This window comes from Ambystoma mexicanum, chromosome 4p (genome assembly GCF_040938575.1).
Source record: "Ambystoma mexicanum isolate Mex_15411 chromosome 4p, UKY_AmexF1_1, whole genome shotgun sequence".
Lineage (NCBI taxonomy): Eukaryota > Metazoa > Chordata > Amphibia > Caudata > Ambystomatidae > Ambystoma > Ambystoma mexicanum.
In genome coordinates, this window is record NC_090927.1 from 949,056,040 (window position 1) to 949,074,655 (window position 18,616).

Consider the following 18,616-nt stretch of genomic DNA (forward strand, 5'->3'; position numbering starts at 1 on the left):
CAAAAACAGTCCCTGAGTGAAAAGGTTGCCAAGGGGGGCAGTGCACATGTGAAACTGGCGGGGAGGGGACCTGGGCCAGAGATCAGAGGGTAGCCAGGTAACCAGTGCAGTTTCAGTCTCAGCCAGAAGATCAGCAGGGGACAGGAGGAGAGAACGCAAAAGCAAAGAAGAAGGTCTTGAGGTGCTTCCGGATCCGGAGATGGTTCTCCTCAAGTTTCAGAGAGGCAGGGAGGCAGTTCCAGAGGGAGGCCACAGCAAACGAAAGAGATCTACCACCAACTTGTTGTTTGGAGAAGTGATTGACCCCGAGGGTATTGGAGGCGGATGAGCGAAGAGCACAAGAGGGAAGATATTTAGGAAGGGAGAGTTGAAGGTATTGAGTACAATGCAGAGGGTTTTGAAGTTAATCCTCGCTGCCACTGGTAGCCAGTGAAGAGATTACAGTCCTGGATAGATAAAATCCCTCAGCTTGAGGCCAAGGACAAGTCTTGCACTCCTGTTTTGGATGAGTTGCAGAGGGCGCAGACTAGAGACAGGTAGATTTAGAAAGAGGGTGTTGCAGTAGTCCAGTCTAGTGAGAACCAGAGCTCTGAAGACAGTGAGCTTCTGGGGAAAGGAGAGGAAATGAAGAATACCTCTGAGTATGTATAGCTGGTAGTGTGACTTCTTAGAGACATCAGAGACGTGAGGAGAGAAAGAAAGTGTGGAGTTGAAGATGACCCTGAGGTTTGTAACCTCACAGGTGGGAGCAGGAAGAGGGCCAAGAGAGGCCGGCCAGAGAGTGACTGGAAAGGAGGGTGCAGGTGTGCCGATGAGGTGAATCTTGGTCTTTCTGGCATTAAGGCTTAGATCATTGGCGGCACACCACTCCTGGATAGCAGACAGACAGTCAGAGATGAGCGAAGGAGAAGAGTGGCCAAAGGGAGCCAGAAAATTAACGCATAGCACAGAAATTTAGGGCAGAGAGCGGCAATGCAGTGGGCCAGAAGTGCCAGGTATTGGTTGAACAGCCACGGAGAGATGTTAGACCCTTGGGGAACACCGCGAGTAGAGCTAGAGATAGAGGAGAGGAAGGACCCAAGTTGAACCTAGGATGGTCAATCGGAGAGGAAAGAAGTCAGACAAGCCAGTGCCTGATCAGTGATACTCAGGTTATCACAGAGATGGCTGATTAGGATGGCACGGTTGACTGTGTCAAAGGAAGAAGAGATATCAAGTAAGTTGAAGACACAGCAGGTGTTGGAATCAAGATTAGAGAGCAGGTCTTCGCGGATGTTCAGGAGAGCAGTTGCCTTGCTTTTGGCAGCTCAGAAGCCAGACTGATGGTTATGGAGACAACCAACAGATTCAGTGTGAAGATTAAGCTGGGAGACATCTCCCAGCTTTTCCAGGTGTTTGCCCATGAAAGGAGTGATGGAGATTGGGCGATATTTAGCCAGGCAGGAAGGGTCGGCAGAGGGTTTCTTAAGAAGAGGGTGCACAAGGGAGTGCTTCATGGGGGAAGGGAAGAGTCTAGTGGCAAAGAAGTGGATGCAGAGGTCAGCCACAGTAGGAGCCAGGGTTTCACTGTGATCTTTGATGGTTTTAGAGGAACAGGGGTGACCCTGTTTCGATGAGACCTCCATAGATCAGACTTGTCTAGAAACCTCGTCTGGTGAGAACAGGGGAAAGGCAGAGAAGGAGGAACGAGAGGTGGCTGAAGAAGTGCCAGAGGAAGAGCAGGGAGTAGATGGAGGACAGGATGTCCTGAGTTTTATAAATGAAATGAGAATCTTGGGCCGTGCAGAGGGCTTGAGAGGTGATAGGAGACGTAGATACTGCAGCAGGATTGGCCAGCTCTTTGCATAGTTTAAAGAGTTTGGCCAAGTTGTTGGATGCCGCAGAGACACGGGCATGCATGAGGGCTCTCTTCTTGGTGTGGACAGATAGCCAATATTGCCTTTGGAGCAGGCGGCAGGCCAGTTTGTCAAAGGGTGTACAGGAAGCACGCCATTCTGTCTCAACCTCCCTGCACTTGCGTTTAAGGGAGACGAGGTCTGAGTCGTACCAGGAATTGCACTTGGCTTTTGGCTTCAAGCAGATCCTCATGATAGGGGCAAGAGCATCAAGAGTATCAGATATAGCAGAGTGGAGAATAGCAAGGGCTGTGTCAAGGTGTGAGTCAGCCGAAGGGGGAGGAGGGGTTGAGAAAGTGGCGGTGAAAGCCTCAGCTGACACACGCTTTATGGTTTGGATAACCGAGAAGGTAGGTGGCAATGCTGGAGTTGGCTTAGCCTGAGGGGTGGAGAGAGTGAGATGGGAGGAAAGAAGAACATTATTACTCCAGGAGAATGGAGTGGTGAGAGGGATAGAAAGAGGAAGGTCTGTAGAGATCAGAACATCCAGAGTGTGCCCTGCAGAGTGAGTCGGGCCAGTGGGGAGGCTAGAGAGTGAGAGAGAGTTGCAGAGGTTGTGAAAGAGTCCCCAGGAAGGACATGAAGCATCCAGGTGAATGTTAAAGTCTCCAAAAAGGTGGAGTTGAGTGGTCGTGACAGGAGGGAAGAGGAGAGGTCCACCCACTCAGAGAGGAAGAAGGAGATCTGACCAGGTGGCCGATAGATGGTAGCCACAGTAACGGAATGGCTAGGAGAGAGAGAAATCCTGCAGATGTGGCATTCGAAAGAGGAGTAGGCCTGCGTAGAAATGACAGAGGAGGAAATCCACTCAAGAAAGATCAGTACAGAGAGGATCCTGTAGCTGTCAAGGAGGAGAGTGTCAAAGCTTGTGACAGAGCTGGCTGTGAACCATGTCTCAGTGAGACTGAGGACATCGAGGTCAAGTTCTTCGAGGAGGCATCAGATGTCAGAGGAGTGTTTGACAGGTGAGCGAGAGTTAAGTGTGGCAATATGGAGAAGGTTGCTGTCCTTGAAAGACTTCCAGGGAGAGGTACAAATCAGAGGTACACCCTGCTGAGGTTTAGAAGAAGCCCGATGGGGGGCGAGAAGAGGAAGGAGGAGAGAGCAAGGTAGGTGAGGAGGAGACAGCAGGGGGAGGCAAGGAAGCCATGGAGGGAAAAGAGGGGACAGCAGGAGAAGAAAGGAAATTAATGAGGTACGGGAAGCATCTATCCAAGAGGAGAAGGTTGGCCTGAGGGCCTTATACCAAAATGGAACCATTCAGGTACACATTAATGATGACCTAAGAGGATTGGAAGGAGGGCCTCTCACCAGGTGACACCATTAATGGGAGAAGAAGAGAAAGGATAAAGGCATAAGTCCATAGGTCTAGTGAAGAGGATGTCGAGGGGAGGAGGAAGCACTGGTATAGGTGTCAGCAATAGGGAGGCCTGGGTTGTAGACCCGGATGTCCTTTTCAAACTTCTTCCTACCAGATTTAGTGAGAAGAGGTGGATAGTCGATAGAGAAGCAGTTAGAAAAGATAGGATAGGAGAGATAGAGAGCACCATAGAGTAGGTAGGGAGAGGAGAGAAGAGGAACGGGGGTGGGAGGGTAGGGGGAACACAAGTGAAGGACACAGCGAGGGGCACAAGCAGTTGAAACAATGATAGACAAGACAATAGTAGACAATTGGGCAAGACACAGGGGCTCAGACCATCATAGAAAGTTTGCTAGATGAATACTTTGCTAAGAAGGCACTACTTTCACAATGTATTTTAAGTACTGGAGCAAACACATCTAAATCCGAGAGTCGTGTATATTGGGAAAAGGGCCTAGGTTTCACAGTGCAATTTAAATACTTTCACAATGCATTTTAAAATTCAGAGAAAAACACACAAGTCTGAAAGTCCTGCATAGGAGGAAAAAGGGCTAGGTTTCACGGTGCAATTTAAATACTTTCACAATGCAATTTAAATACGTACACAATGCAATTTAAATACTTTCATAATTCAATTTAAATACTCATACAATGCCATTTAAATATTTACACAATGCAATTGAAATACTTACACAATGCAATTGAAATACTTTCACAATGCAATTTAAAAAACAGAAAACACACCTAAGTCAGAGAGTGTACTAAGTGGCAGGGTTTCCAGGGTAGAATGAAGGCTCTATTACTCACCCAGGGCCACTCCTACCTTACTTAGTCACTGCTAGTTGATGGCTGGCCACTGGCTTCCCCTGCTGACACCTACAGACATGATAAGGAGCCACCTCTGCAGGGCCGTAGGGGCTGCCGGGCAGAGGGCTGCCATGGGAAGGTGTGTGAGGTTTAACAATCTAGTCAATCAGGATTGGTGGGTGGGAGGAGGGTGGGGAGGGGGAACATCACAGAAACCTGCAGGGGGTGGAGGGCTCAACGCAGGCTGCTGATAACAAAAGAAAGCTCAGGGGGGGTCTCAGGAGGAGATCTACTCACTGTGGTGCACCAGGTGGAAACAGTGCGCGCAGGAGCTAGCTGCTGAGGACTTAGGCAGAGAGCGAGAAATGAATCACACAATCAGGGTTGGTTGGCAGATTGGGAGGCAGGAGGAAGGTGGGGAAGGGGAAAGAATACCAAAGGGGGTCAGGAGAAGCAAGGAAGCCAGCGGGGGGAGGGCTGTGGGCTCAACGAGGGCTGCTGATAACAAAGTAAGACCCAGGAGGGTCTCGGGAGTGTGGAATCAGAAAAATACAATATTAAGGCTGTTACACCAAGCAAAGGAAAATACACCGACACGGGCTTGTAAAGATTCCCAGAATCTTTATTACAAAACTTACAGTATAGAACGAAGTACAAAAAATAGCTATTTGGCTGTCAATACATCACAGAGACCACCAGCGGGGTTCAATGTGAGCAGTGAGCAGAATTTCCTAACTGGACATCAGGGTATTTATACAGTTTGTTATAATGATGTCCAGCCTCTTACAAGTTAATTATACACTGGGCTAGGGTTGCGCCAGGTTCATTTCCTAATTTACATATCTTGTGCATGCGGTTTACTTTTAAATACATTTACTAACAGACATTATTATTCTCTAATTTAACGTTACATTCTTTACATATTGCTTTAATACAGATCAAACAGATGTTTCGCATGACGTATTTGGATAGCATTATTGTTCTTGTATACTTGTAGGTTAACATTGCTAATTCAAGTAATCCCCTGATCCCGAGGTCAACAAAGGACAAGGTCTACATGACCCTAACATGTAGCCTGAAGGCAGGTTGGACATTAACCCTCCTACAGAGGTTGAAGAGGTTAAGGCAAGAACAAGAGCACACGAGACGGCCATTTTAGACTACAGGGTGACTTTGTACAATAAACTAAAATGGCGGTTCTAACCTAAAATGGAGGCTCGATTCACTTGGGGTCACGACATTGTAATGCGGATTTCCTTGCAAGGCCACTGGGCATAGGCCAACATATACAATGAGGACAAAACAATATTATATCAGTTCTAACAAACCCTCCTTTTGGCCTATGCCAAGTGCTAAACTATCTTCAATCACTTTGCGACTAACTCCATATTTCAACATCTATACACCCCGAATCATTGTCTGACATATCTATTGCCATTAGATCTGACACCAGAGTTTCTTTTAACACATACTCTATGGAAACCTTCTCTGTGGCGTATATTTTATGCCCTAGTACACTTGTTGCTTGTGCGCACATCCCCCTAATACTGAGCATATACCAGGGAGACACTGTATACAACAGCAAAGAAACAGAAAACTTCCCAAGATAATCAGCAGGGCTGAAAACAACTTCCATCCCCATGACCGAGGAGGTCCCAAAACCATGCACTAAGTTCCCAGTTTCCCTCAGGAACATGTACTTCTGAACTAAGAACATGTAGATTTTGGATAGCCCTAAAAATCGTTGGAGAGGAGTCTGGTACGTAAACGCAGCAAGCGGACCCCACTAATTTACATTCTCCTCCACGCTCGGACAGAATGACATCTAATGCCATCCGGTTCTGAACTAACCTTATCGCTTTCTGTTTTAACGTCATATAATAGAGTATGTCAGTGGTCCGATTGATGGTTCTCTCCAATACTCTCGCTAGTCCCCTGATATCTTCTGAATTCGTAATTTGCCCAAAAAATGGCACAAAGGATTTCTCCCAGAGTTTGCGATGGAGTATCCCCTTTCACACCTCATCGTGGACGAGTTTTCGAAACATCTGCAGTACTAGCAATAAATACCCCAGGTAGTAGAATCCCTAAATAACAGGTTCCGTGCCAATCCCTGGGCAACCATGAAAATGCCACATTACCGCAAACAAAATAGACATGTTCGCCTACGTACAGAGGTCTGTTCTCACTAGTCAAATTTGCAACGTTGGCGCACTTTCTAAAATTACCATTGACCGTGTTCCATTCCTCTGTATGCAGAAGGATTCTGAATCAGGGCTATGGTTAAGATGGAGGCGTGGCATCCTTATTGCCTATAGGAGCCATTTTGAAAGAGATTATAGACTGAAAAGGATCAGTGGGTTTAACAGAAGCAACATTTGGCTTACTACTATTTGCAAAAAGCGAGCATCCCAGGGGCATCAGAACATGCTTTTCAAAGCTATTTAAATTTGTTACATCAAAGTTCCCTGAGATGCTGCCATTCCATCGGCCGACAAATAGTGCTCTAAGAGAAGCGTAACAGGCAGTTGTCAAAGGTAAAGGATGAATATACCAACCTAGCCCCTTATCCCCATGTTGCGGTAGATGTGAACAGATCCAACAATTGGTCTTATTTAAAATTGCATGAGTGGCATTCATGATTAACAAAAGGGTATTATTCTGATAGTTCTGTCTATGCAAAGAATCTCTAGGCAATAAAGTCTGCGATTGCACGGGAGGAGTGGGGATAACAGATACATTTTCAATAGGTAAAAATTCCTCTAGCGGATATGCTTCCTCCAGATACCATAACCCAAAACCAACAGTTACTAAAAATCCAGTAATTATCACAAAAAGGCAACAATACACTTTGGGGGTCCCTTTACATGCTTGATCATTGTCTCTGCCAGTCACATATTTATCTAAAAGTTCGGTACTAGCGGTAACGGGTGCAGGCATTGTAGTCTTCAACCGAAAAAACACCAATTGTTTGTTTGCTGGCGACTCCAGTCGCACGCCCTCAAATGATTTTCTCAATCGCACAGTCAAACCATGCTGTACGTTTACTTCCTTGGACGCAAATTATATTTCGCAGTTTCTGGTGAGGACAAAGTGTCGTCACTTCCTCCTGGAAGTTGTGAATGAACGGAAATGGGATCAGAAAAGGATTGATCCGGAAGTTCCACTGTTGGGGAGTGCGGAGACACGATGGCCGTTTTGTCTGGCCTTTCGGATTCTGAAGCGGTCTCCGATTCTCCCTTGGTTGTTGCTGTTTCAGGCACACTAGTTACAGCAGTGGGAAGGGATTCTGTATCTTCTGTATCGTATGGCACGGGCTATGGGATCCATTTGGTGTGCGTCGCATGGATCCAGTTCTTACGACCCGCTACCCGCACAGCAGTCTGAGTTACTAGCAGGACTTGGTAGGGACCCCTCCACCGAGGTGCAAGGCAAGACGACCTCTCAAAAACCTTCGTGAGGATCCAGTCCCCCGGTCGTAGACTGTGACCGGGACCCTCGTAGCGTACAGGTAATGCCTCTCGCACCTGGTGATAAATTGAAAACAGATTTTTAGTCAACTGGTTACAGTAATCTGAAAGAAGCACATTCTCTATATCCCGCAATGAGTGACTCTTTGGCATACCCCTTATATTAGCAGGTCTCCCCATTACCACCTCAAAGGGAGAGAGCCCAGTCTTAGTTTGAGGGGTTGTTCTCATCGACAGTAACATGATCGGTAAGGTGTCCGGCCATTTTAGTTTGGTGCCAGCACACGTTTTAGCGAGCTTGTTCTTTATAATGCCGTCATGCCTTTCCACTAATCCGGCACTTTGGGCATGTCTGGCCGAATGGAACCGTTTGTCAATCTGTAATCCTTTGCAAATTTGTAGGATTACAGTAGCAATAAAGTGTGGGCCATTATCCAACCAGATGACTCTCGGCAGCCCGAACCTAGGAAAAAATCCTTTCAACAGAGTTTTTGCCGTGGTTATGGCCGTTGCATCTCTAACCGGGAAGGCCTCAACCCACTTATTAAAGGCACAAATGACAACCAACACATATTTAAGATTGTTACAACGTTCCATTTCAATAATATCAAAGTGAATAACCACAAACGGAACAGAAGGTGGAGCGAAACTTCCTCTAGGAGTCGAGGTACCTTTTCCTACATTGTGCTGCAAGCAGACCATGCAGCCTTGGACAAAACGCTCTGCAGTTTTGAAAATCTTATCATTGGCCCATACACTGTGTAACATGTGTCGGACCATGAGCCATAATAACCATCATTGTAATGTAGGCGTCAGGGAGTAACCATTTTCCTTCAATATTGTCCACCCAACATCCATCATCATCCATCTCCCTACACCCTCAATCCATTTCTCAGTTTCCTCTATGGTAGCATCTGCTTGAATGTCTTTTACAGCATCGATACTTTCACCCAAAGTGCAAACATTTACCGTTTCTCTTACAGCATACATTTCTGAACTGAAATCAGTGGCAGCTTGTTTAGCAATCTGATCGGCGAAAGCATTCCCTTTTCCTACATCATCTGTAACCTTTTGATGTGCTGAACATTTTATAATAGCTAACTGATCAGGGAGTGCGAGTGCTGAAAGTAATCGCACTATTAAAGTGCCATGATGAATTTTCATTCCGTGCGAGGTCAAGAAACCCTGTTCTTTCCAAAGTCTACCAAAATTGTGGACCACCCCAAAAGCATACTGACTATCGGTATATATATTTACTGTAAGCCCTTCAGAAAGTTCACAAGCTCGAGTTAACGCTATAATTTCTGCGGCCTGCACGGAATTATGCATAATTCTTTTGGTTTCCACAATCGTGTTTAAAGTAGTGACGGCATAAGCAGCCGTGAATGTACCGTCTGGAAGTTTAAAACAAGAGCCATCACAAAATAGCTCTCCTTGTGCTTGTGGGCTATTCAACGGCGTATCTTTCAGATCGATTCTGCCTTTTGTCTCATAAAGGCAATCGTGTGACGTTTCGTCACCATCAATAGTATCTTGCGAGACAGGTAAAAGTTCAGCCGGATTTAATACACAACACCTCTGAATTTGAATGTGGGGGGCAAACAAGATTAGTTCATATCTTGTCAATCATGCAGAAGTGAGGTGTTGCGTTTGAGTTCTATTCAATATAATATCTACAGAGTGAGGTACCATTAGGGTTAACGCATGACGCAGGACCATTCCCTCACTCTGTTTTATAGACGCAGCAGCAGCAGCAACAGCACGCAAACATCTTGGCAAAGCGCATGCTACAGGATCAAGGGCGGAGGAATAGTAACCGCACGGCCTATTCCTCCCTCCATCCTCCTGCGTTAATACAGCCAAAGCACATCCATCACGTTCATGCACAAACAATACAAAGGCCTTGTCATAATTCGGAGTTCCTAAAACCGGCGCTGAACACAGTGCGGATTTGAGCAAATCAAATGCTGTCTGGTGTTCCAAAGTCCATGGCAATGGCAAAGAAATGCCCTTCTTTGTCAAAGCCGGCATTGGTTTAATCGTTAACGAAAAGTTAGGGATCCACAATCTACAATAAGAAGCCATACCTATCAGGGCTCTAACTTCCTTCTGCGTATTTGGGACAGACATGCCAGGAATAGTCTTTATTCGTTCAGGTGTCAACCGTCTTCCCTCCTTTGACAGGAGGTAGCCTAAATAGGCGACCTCCTGACAACAATATTGGAAGTTTTTAAGTGAAGCTTTGTTTGTGGCCATGTTCCGCTAGATGACAAAGCAACAACACGGTGCCTTCTTTACAGGCGCTCTCAGAATCGGCAGCCAAGAGGAGGTCATCTACATACTGTAGTAATGTGCAAGAAATAGGCAACTCGAGAGTATTGAGCTGCTCTTTCAATGCCCTACTATAAATCCTTGGACTCTCAGTGTACCCTTGTGGTGCACGAGTGAATGTGAACGAGCGTCCACCTAGGGTAAACGCGAACAAATACCTGCTATCCTTGTTTATGGGAATACTGAAAAACGCGTTTTTAAGATCAACAATGCTAAAATGAGTGGCAGAAGCCGGAATCATGGTTAGTATCATTGTAACATCAGGTACAATAGGAAATTGAGGAGCCACAATTTTGTTAATAGCACATAAATCAATTATAAAACGAAAGGGAATCGCGTTATCACTTTTTTGTATACTGGCAAAATGGGGCTGTTACATAGGCTACCCGTAATCTCCTCAATTACTCCACGATGTACGAAATCAGAAACTATACATTTCAAAACCTGTTCGCCTTCAACTGAGATCTTATATTGCGGAATGCGAGGCAATTTTACTCCATGTTTCAAAATAATTTTAACAGGTTCAATTTGAAGAATGCCCACATCATTATCATCAATTGCCCATAAGCATTCTGGAACATTACTGAATTCTGGCGGTAAAGGTCGAGTCAAAAACTGAGAGGTGAGTGATTGCTGAGGTGAAATTGTTAACCGAACTCCGTCCAGAGAACAATGTATTACTGCATGCAATGCCTTCAACAAATTTAGCCCCAGCAAGTTCTCCCCACAGTTTGTGGTTAGTAGAAATGGACACTGTTCCGTGAAGGGACCCAGTGTTATCGGTACCGGCAAAGAGACCGGACAAACTACAGGTGTGCCCAAAAACCCTACGGAAACATTGGACACCCTGACAAGGGAATATTTGGAACCCGCGAATGATCAATGGACCATTTCTGTGCTCCCGTATCTACTAAAAATAGATGCTTACTATTTCCCACCGCCATCTCAACGTAGGGGCCTTTCTGATGAGCAGGAATAGGCGTAGGTTCCAAATCCTGCTTCGGGCAATCCTAGCGAAACAGAATATTATCAAAAGGAAGCTCTTCAGAGAGGTACGCGGCAGAAGGGTGATCAAAAATGTTTCTATTATCCACATTCGAAACTTGCTTATCTTGTGAAGGAGGTTGTTGTGATTCTGGTGCAAACTGACCTTTGCCAGGGCCCCCTGTACCTGGGCGACCTCTGGATCGTCTACCCATGTTCCCAAATGACCTTTGCTGCAAGGTCGGACATTGTGCGCGCCAGTGGCCTTCCTGCCGGCAATAGGCACACTGGTTAATGGTTACCGGAGCCATGGGCGCACTTCCCTGTGGAATGTACTGACCTCTAAATTGATTACCCCCTCTAGGGCTTCTAACAATCTGTTGTAATAAAACTTTTGTTTTCAGGTCACCCTTTTTTTTCTCAAGTTTTTCCTTTTCAGTATTTACACGATTTTCATAATACTGATCCATATGCAGTACGTCTGAGAGAGACTTCGCCTGCCAAGCACTTTCAGAAGACATAGGGCCTCATTACACGGTAGGCGGTGGACCAAGGTGCTAATAGCACCTTGGTCCATGCGGGTAAAATACCGACACTGCCTTGGTGGAAAGGTGAATTACCGCCCTATTCCAAGGTTGGCGGGGCGGTAATTCCCCCTTCCACCATTGCCCGTCCCAAATTCACATTTTTGCCCTATAGGGCATAATGGGAATGGGGAAGGTTCTAATTACGGTACCGCAAATTAGCGGTGCCGTAATTAGCACCAAGGTCCCTTAGCGGGTTGGTTTTTAACACCTGCTAAAAGCAGGCGTTAATGTACCAACCCGCTAAGGGACCTCATAGTAAGGCGGAAAGGGTTAACGGTCACTGGTACCATTACCGGTGACCGTTAACCCTTACCGCCTACCGTGTAATGAGGCCCACAATCTGTAACTGGATGTCAGGCAGCTATCCGCGTACAAATTTATCGACAAACAGCCTTTTCCCTGACTCTGTGCCTAAGTCTTGTCCACTGAAATCTGAGAAGACCTGCTCGAACCGATTGAAGAAATCGGTAGCACCCTGAGACTTTCCTTGGACACAGGCCGTAAGCTTGTCCCAAACGATTCTCTTTTCAGGAACTATAGTTTTCAATTTTACAATAATTCTATCAGGCAAGTTTAATATCACTTGAGGCCGTTGTTCGCCAGCTGGTCTTTCTCTATCTAGCCTAACCATGTTATCCCATGTATCTCCCAACCCAGGTATGTCATCTATAGTCCTAATCTGTTTCAACAAATCGACTGGCAGGAGTACGGGAAATAATAGGTCAATATCACTTAAGGTGAATACCGACGACTGTAAGACCGACTCTATTTCTTTATAGAACCCGGTCGGATTCTTTCTTATATCGGGAATAGATTGCTTTATGGTGTTCACTTCCTGTCTTGAAAACGGGACATGAACAAACTGTGATACGTAATGTGCAGGAATTTCTCCGGCGACTATACCTCGTGCAGCATCAGCCGGAATCGCAACTTTCGGGACAAATGTCGGAGGGACCTCTCTCATAGGCAACTGAGAAGTAGGCAGCTCCGAACGCTTACTAAACAACAGAGCCAAATCAAGCGCTAGGGCAGTCGAAGAAGTATCAATCGAAAAAGCTCTCTTATAAACACTCAACAATTCTACGGGACTACAAACCTTTCTTTTTACAAACTCATCCTGCAGGTACTCTACCATCACCTGTATAACTTTCTTTTGCATTTCTAACGTATACTGACTATATGTGTCATATACTTCATCTGGAGTTATCGCCATATATCCGAAATCCATCTTATCGCATCCTTTATACAAATTCGCGCTTCCTCACCTTTTAATTCGCGGCGAGGAGAAAACCGTTTCTGTAAGTACGTAATACCTAAACTACCACCATCTGCTTCCTCATTCTGTAACCCTTCCAACTCCTTCCTATACTCAAAAACCCTCTCAACATGCTCATATACCTTCTCTGCAGTATCTCTGGACAACGCTAAGGTGTTCAAAACCCGTAACCCCTGTGGGAAATCTTCATTGTTTAATCTATTCCACATTATACTCAAATGGGTCCCTAATCCTTCAATAAAATCATTTTTCTCAGGAATACTTTTTAAATTTTCGAGTGTGGAAAAAACATCAGCTTGTTCACCCTTCTCCATACAATGTTTAGCCCAAGCAATCAATTCACTCCTTTTTTCTGGGGACACAGAATTACGAGTCACAACCCTTGGTCTCGCTCCCTGGTCTACTACAAGCGATGCAGAATCACTTGGAAGAAGAAGAGTAGGCACATTCTGAATATCAACAGGTGGAGGCAAGGGGGCAGGCAAAGGAGTGATGGCTGGAAGAACAACAGGAAGAACAGCAGGGAGGACCAGAGGAACTATAAAAGGGGGAACAACAACGGGAAGGGGCAAAGCGCCAGGAGGAGGGACGTACAGAGGTGGCGAGGCATCAGGCCTTCGTTCATGCAAAAGTTTATTAATCAATTCATCTGACGTATGAAAATCTTTTGAAGTGTAGATTTTCTGAATGCCTAATTGAAACGCCCTGTCCATGTTCCTAAAAGACTCCAATTGTTTATTTTGATCATATAACCGTGCCTTTTCGACACTTGTCATGTGTCTACGCATATGTTTCTCTCTACTCTTTTGTTGCTGCAAAGCTTCTGTTTTCCAACTGTGCAATGCGTCAAATGCTGCAGGTCTAGCCTTTTTCTTTACTAATACAGACTCTAAATATTCTATACGAGGGATTTCAAAACTACCATTGGTTGGCCACCATAGATTAGAATTATATCTGGTCTGTCTGTGCCAAATGTCATTAAATGCTATACTACCAAAGCCTTTCTTACAGTACATAGTACATGCGGCGACCCCACCTGTGGTGCGGGACGGCTATCTTCCAAAGATTGTCTGTCGCTGCGGAATAATGCCCTAAAGCAGGCAGACAATTTCCCAGGCATATCAAAGTTCTGGTGTTACCTGGTTAAATAATTGTGCTCGCGAGTACAATGCTCCAAATTCAAATTGTCAGGGTTAGATTAAGAATCGGGATACGATTCACCTGACCAAAGGACTGGGAGGCCCGATTGGGTTACTAAGGACAATGCTAAGGACCGAGGTGATTTTCGGCAAATTTACGCACCTCGATACATGGACCCTCGTCAAGACATCGTCTCGGGCTACAGCTCACCGTTCAGGGATCGGATCATGCAGTTTCGTCGAGGAATTCACTTCTCGTCTAGAGTGGCCGTTTCTGTTGGCACCGTCCGATCCAGGTCCGATAGCCGAGCTAATCTTCAACAAGACGAAGTCAATCTTGAGGGTCCCTATTCGGGCGCCATCTGTGGAATCAGAAAAATACAATATTAAGGCTGTTACACCAAGCAAAGGAAAATACACCGACACGGGCTTGTAAAGATTCCCAGAATCTTTATTACAAAACTGACAGTATAGAACAAAGTATACAAATAGCTATTTGGCTGTCAATACATCACAGAGAGACCACAAGCAGGGTTCAATGTGAGCTGTGAGCAGAATTTCCTAACTGGACATCAGCGTATTTATACAGTTTGTTATAATGATGTCCAGCCTCTTAAAAGTTAATTATACACTGGGCTAGGGTCGCGCCAGGTTCATTTCCTAATTTACATATCTCGTGCATGCGGTTTACTTTTAAATACATTTACTAACAGACATTATTATTCTCTAATTTAACGTTACATTCTTTACATATTGCTTTAATACAGATCAAACAGATGTTTCGCATGTCGTATTTGGATAGCATTATTGTTCTTGTATACTTGTAGGTTAACATTGCTAATTCAAGTAATCCCCTGATCCCAAGGTCAACAAAGGACAAGGTCTACATGGCCCTAACATGTAGCCTGAAGGCAGGTTGGACATTAACCTTCCTACAGAGGTTGAAGAGGTTAAGGCAAGAACAAGAGCACACGAGACGGCCATTTTAGACTACAGGGTGACTTTGTACAATAAACCAAAATGGCGGTTCTAACCTAAAATGGAGGCTCGATTCACTTGGGGTCACGATCTTGTAATACGGATTTCCTTGCAAGGTGACTGGGCATAGGCCAACATATACAAGGAGGACAAAACAATATTGTATCAGTTCTAACAGGAGGAGATCAACTTACTGCAGTGTGCCAGGTGGAAACTACTATGTTTAAAGTATTTAGATAACCATTGGCATATTCTTACTATATTGGGCTTTATAACTGGTTTTGAAGTAACAGTAACTGTGATGGCATATTTGAATTGTATTATAATGAAATGTATGACATATTGGCCATGCGAGTTTATTTGTATGCTGGAACAATTGTCTAAATTGCAAAAAGGGCATACTATGCCATGATTTGCATTCTGCAGAAGCTGGTGAAATGGAATGGATTCACAATTTGGTATGGATACATACGCACATCGTTCATTAGGGATGCGCTCTTGTTAAACATGTTTGCATAGAATGCTTGTATGTTTCCACATGTATGAAATCTGGAAGATTTAATTTATGGGATGTTTTTGGTTTGTGGTACATTAGGAATTATTGTCATGATGCCTACTCCCGGGAAGCCAGTTCAGGGCCAGCGTCCCCGAAAGCAGACATCATGTTCCCAGGGAGGGACCCAGCAACCCCTCATAGGGGCTCTTTGGACATTGTCCTGGCGCCTTTGGCGCCATGCTCATAGAAGGCATCAGTCCTGGCACTGTAGGCGCCAGGCTCATTATGGGAGTGCTTGGATGGACTTACCTGATGCAGACCATGCTGCCGGATCCAGACCTCCTTGAGGTCTGAAAGGGACTATTTTACCTATGGGACTATTTTACCAGTCGGGTGTGGCTGAGGAAGAATACTTACCTGGAACTACTTTGGGGGCTATTTAAACCACACCCAGACAGCAGCTCACGCTTCGCGTTGTTCAGCATCTAGCAGCTGGACGCTCACCGTGTCTGCTCCTGCATCCTGGCTCCAGCCACGCCCGCCTGCAACCTGGAACACCTGAAAAGGGAGGAAAGGAGAGAAAGGTGAATAATTGAACTTTACCTACCTCCATCCGGAGTCCGGAACCATCACTCCGACGATCCTGAGAAAAGACATTATTTTTAGAAGCGCATCGCATCGCTCGCTGCAGCGCCACGTTCCACTCACCTTCACGAGGCGCCCTCGGGCTCTTCAGCCACCATTGGCACCATCCGTCGCCTTTCAGCGCCTAAGGAGAAAAAGAGACAAAACAAAGGTGAGCGAAGGAACAGATTGAGGAAGGCCTGATTCTTCCACCTTAAGACTTACCTGATTTTTGTTGGGACAATCTTTCCACACCTCGGGTCGGCGCCGCTTCTGTGGCACTGCCGTACCCCGGCCCCTAAGGGGAAAAAGAGACAAAACAAAGGTGAGCGAAGGAACAGATCGAGGAAGGCCTGATTCTTCCACCTTAAGACTTACCTGATTATTGTTGGGACAATCTTTCCTCACCTCGGGTCGGCGCCGCTTCTTTGCCACTTCCGTACCCCGGCCCCTAAGGGGAAAAAGACATGCGCATTAGTGGGTGAAAGCAAGATCACTAAGGGAACCATCCATCAAAAAGACTCACCAGAGTTACCTTCGGCGAATCCATTCCTCTATGCGGATTCTTCATCCTACATCTGAAATAGAGAAAAGGACAACAGACAATTAAGGCTTGAACTTTTGCAACTGAATACTTACGGCCTCATATCGAAAAAGTCAAGCGGAGTTGAATACTCACCAAAACCGAGATCCAGTGAAGTAACTGGAAATCAATGCGCCCCTGCATCGGAAGCAGGATGGAGAGCTCGTCCTTTCAGACTCTAAGGTGAGACTCTACGGGGAATCGCGGAGGGGGTTCGAGGAGTGTGAGAGGGGGAAGGGGGGAATCCGACACATTATCCAGCAGACAGTTAATCCCCTTTTCCATCTACAGAAGGATTCTTCTACGGGCCAGACAGGTGAGGTTTGGGGGTCCGGTCCAGTCCGTCTCCCGGGTCCTGCGCATCACCTTAGAAGAGGTCATAGCAGTCCAGAACAGATCGGCGCCTCCGTGGGAATCAGGTGAGCGTTACAATTATTGTGGATCTTCCTTTGTATTTATGGTGAATTTTACCATTCCTATAGAGTAGTCCAAATCTTGCATTATACCTGAGACACTATAAGTGCTGTCAGGATTATTTGTGGCATTTCTATGATGGACAAGCATTTGCAAACACAACTGGTCTCAGCCGTTTAAGTACATGTTGTGAACAATTGGTGGCAACTTGAAGAGAATATTGATTGATACATTTGCATAGCAATTTTCTCCAGTTATGTTGCTGATTTTAAATGAACCAGATAGTTGTGCATCTGTATGCTTTGATGGTCCTGCAGTTGCAGTTTTTGAGAAGAGACATCTGTCTCTTTGTCTTCTGATGGACGTGCAGTTGGTGTTGGAGTAGCAGTTGCACTTTTTTTCTCAGTGGTGTTGTTGGGAGATCTGCTATAGGTTCTGTGTGCATAAGCTTTCTTAATAAAGGTTTTTCTTGAGGTACAGAGTACCTAGATCGGGTGTACAGTGCATGTAACCTGTTGTATTCTAGGATGCAAGGAATGTCAGCATTGACTTTGCATCAAAGTTAACTAGAAATAGATCATTGATTTTATGGAGACGTGAACGTGCTATGCAATTCATACTTTCTTTGAGACTGTGCTGGATATAGATACATGTTTTAACTTCGGCAAGTTTTTCTAAGTGAATGTTGATTAACTGAATGTTGTTGTCATGTGGATATGTTTGGAAGCCAACAACTGTACCAATTGCTCCATTGATTAAACCTTGTTTTATGTCAAGTTTATGTTTTAGGATTACTCTGCATTTGCACATATAGTTAATACTTTTTCTAATCCAGCTGTTTTGGAGATACCTTTTTCTAAGCTATTTAGTTGTGTTGACTGTAATGCTGTGCACGTCTAGTTTGCCTGTGGAGCTGATATGCAGTATTGGTTGGATTTCTATTTTCAAAATTGCTGGATTAACTACAGCTTGCAAGGGTTGGCATTAAGGACATGCATTTTATATTTTGTTGAGTTATTTGTTCCATGACATAAGGGCCCGATGTGTTTTGCCCATATAGATCATGGATTAGTCTAGTTTTAAAGATGGATTTAGCATCTTTTGTAAGAAGGCCAGTTCTAATGCTTTTTAAAATGTTAGCATAAGTGGGATCTGCAGACATGTTTTGAGTCAGTTCTCTGTAGCAAAAATGTTGCTAGACGTTTACATTTCCAATGCTGCTGAGTGTGTTACAACATTGTTTGTGTCCTATTGTTTTGAAAATAGATTTTTTTTACTTGCGTTAACTGTAAGAGGTCTCTGGATACAATAATGTGTTTTCCTCCAAACAGGTCTTCGTAGTCGGTTTTAAGACTTCTTGCATTTGAGATGAATGAAAGACAGCTTGAGGTTGGAAACCATGCTTACCTAAGTATTAGGAACACTTACATTTGTTTCAGAACTCTGTGTACTTCAGTCGCAGCTTCTGTTGATAATTAGTAGTATTCTAATTTGTTTTGGTGTACTAGTGGAAGAGAAGTAGTCGGTGTGAAGTTACATCTCCAATGTTATAGGCAGCTAAACCTGTGGGGGGCTGTTCAAATAGCTGAAAGGTTGTTTGTTAAGTCTTGTAGAAATGTGCTGATCATTTTAATTAAGAACATTTTGCAGAGACAGCTTCACGACTTACATA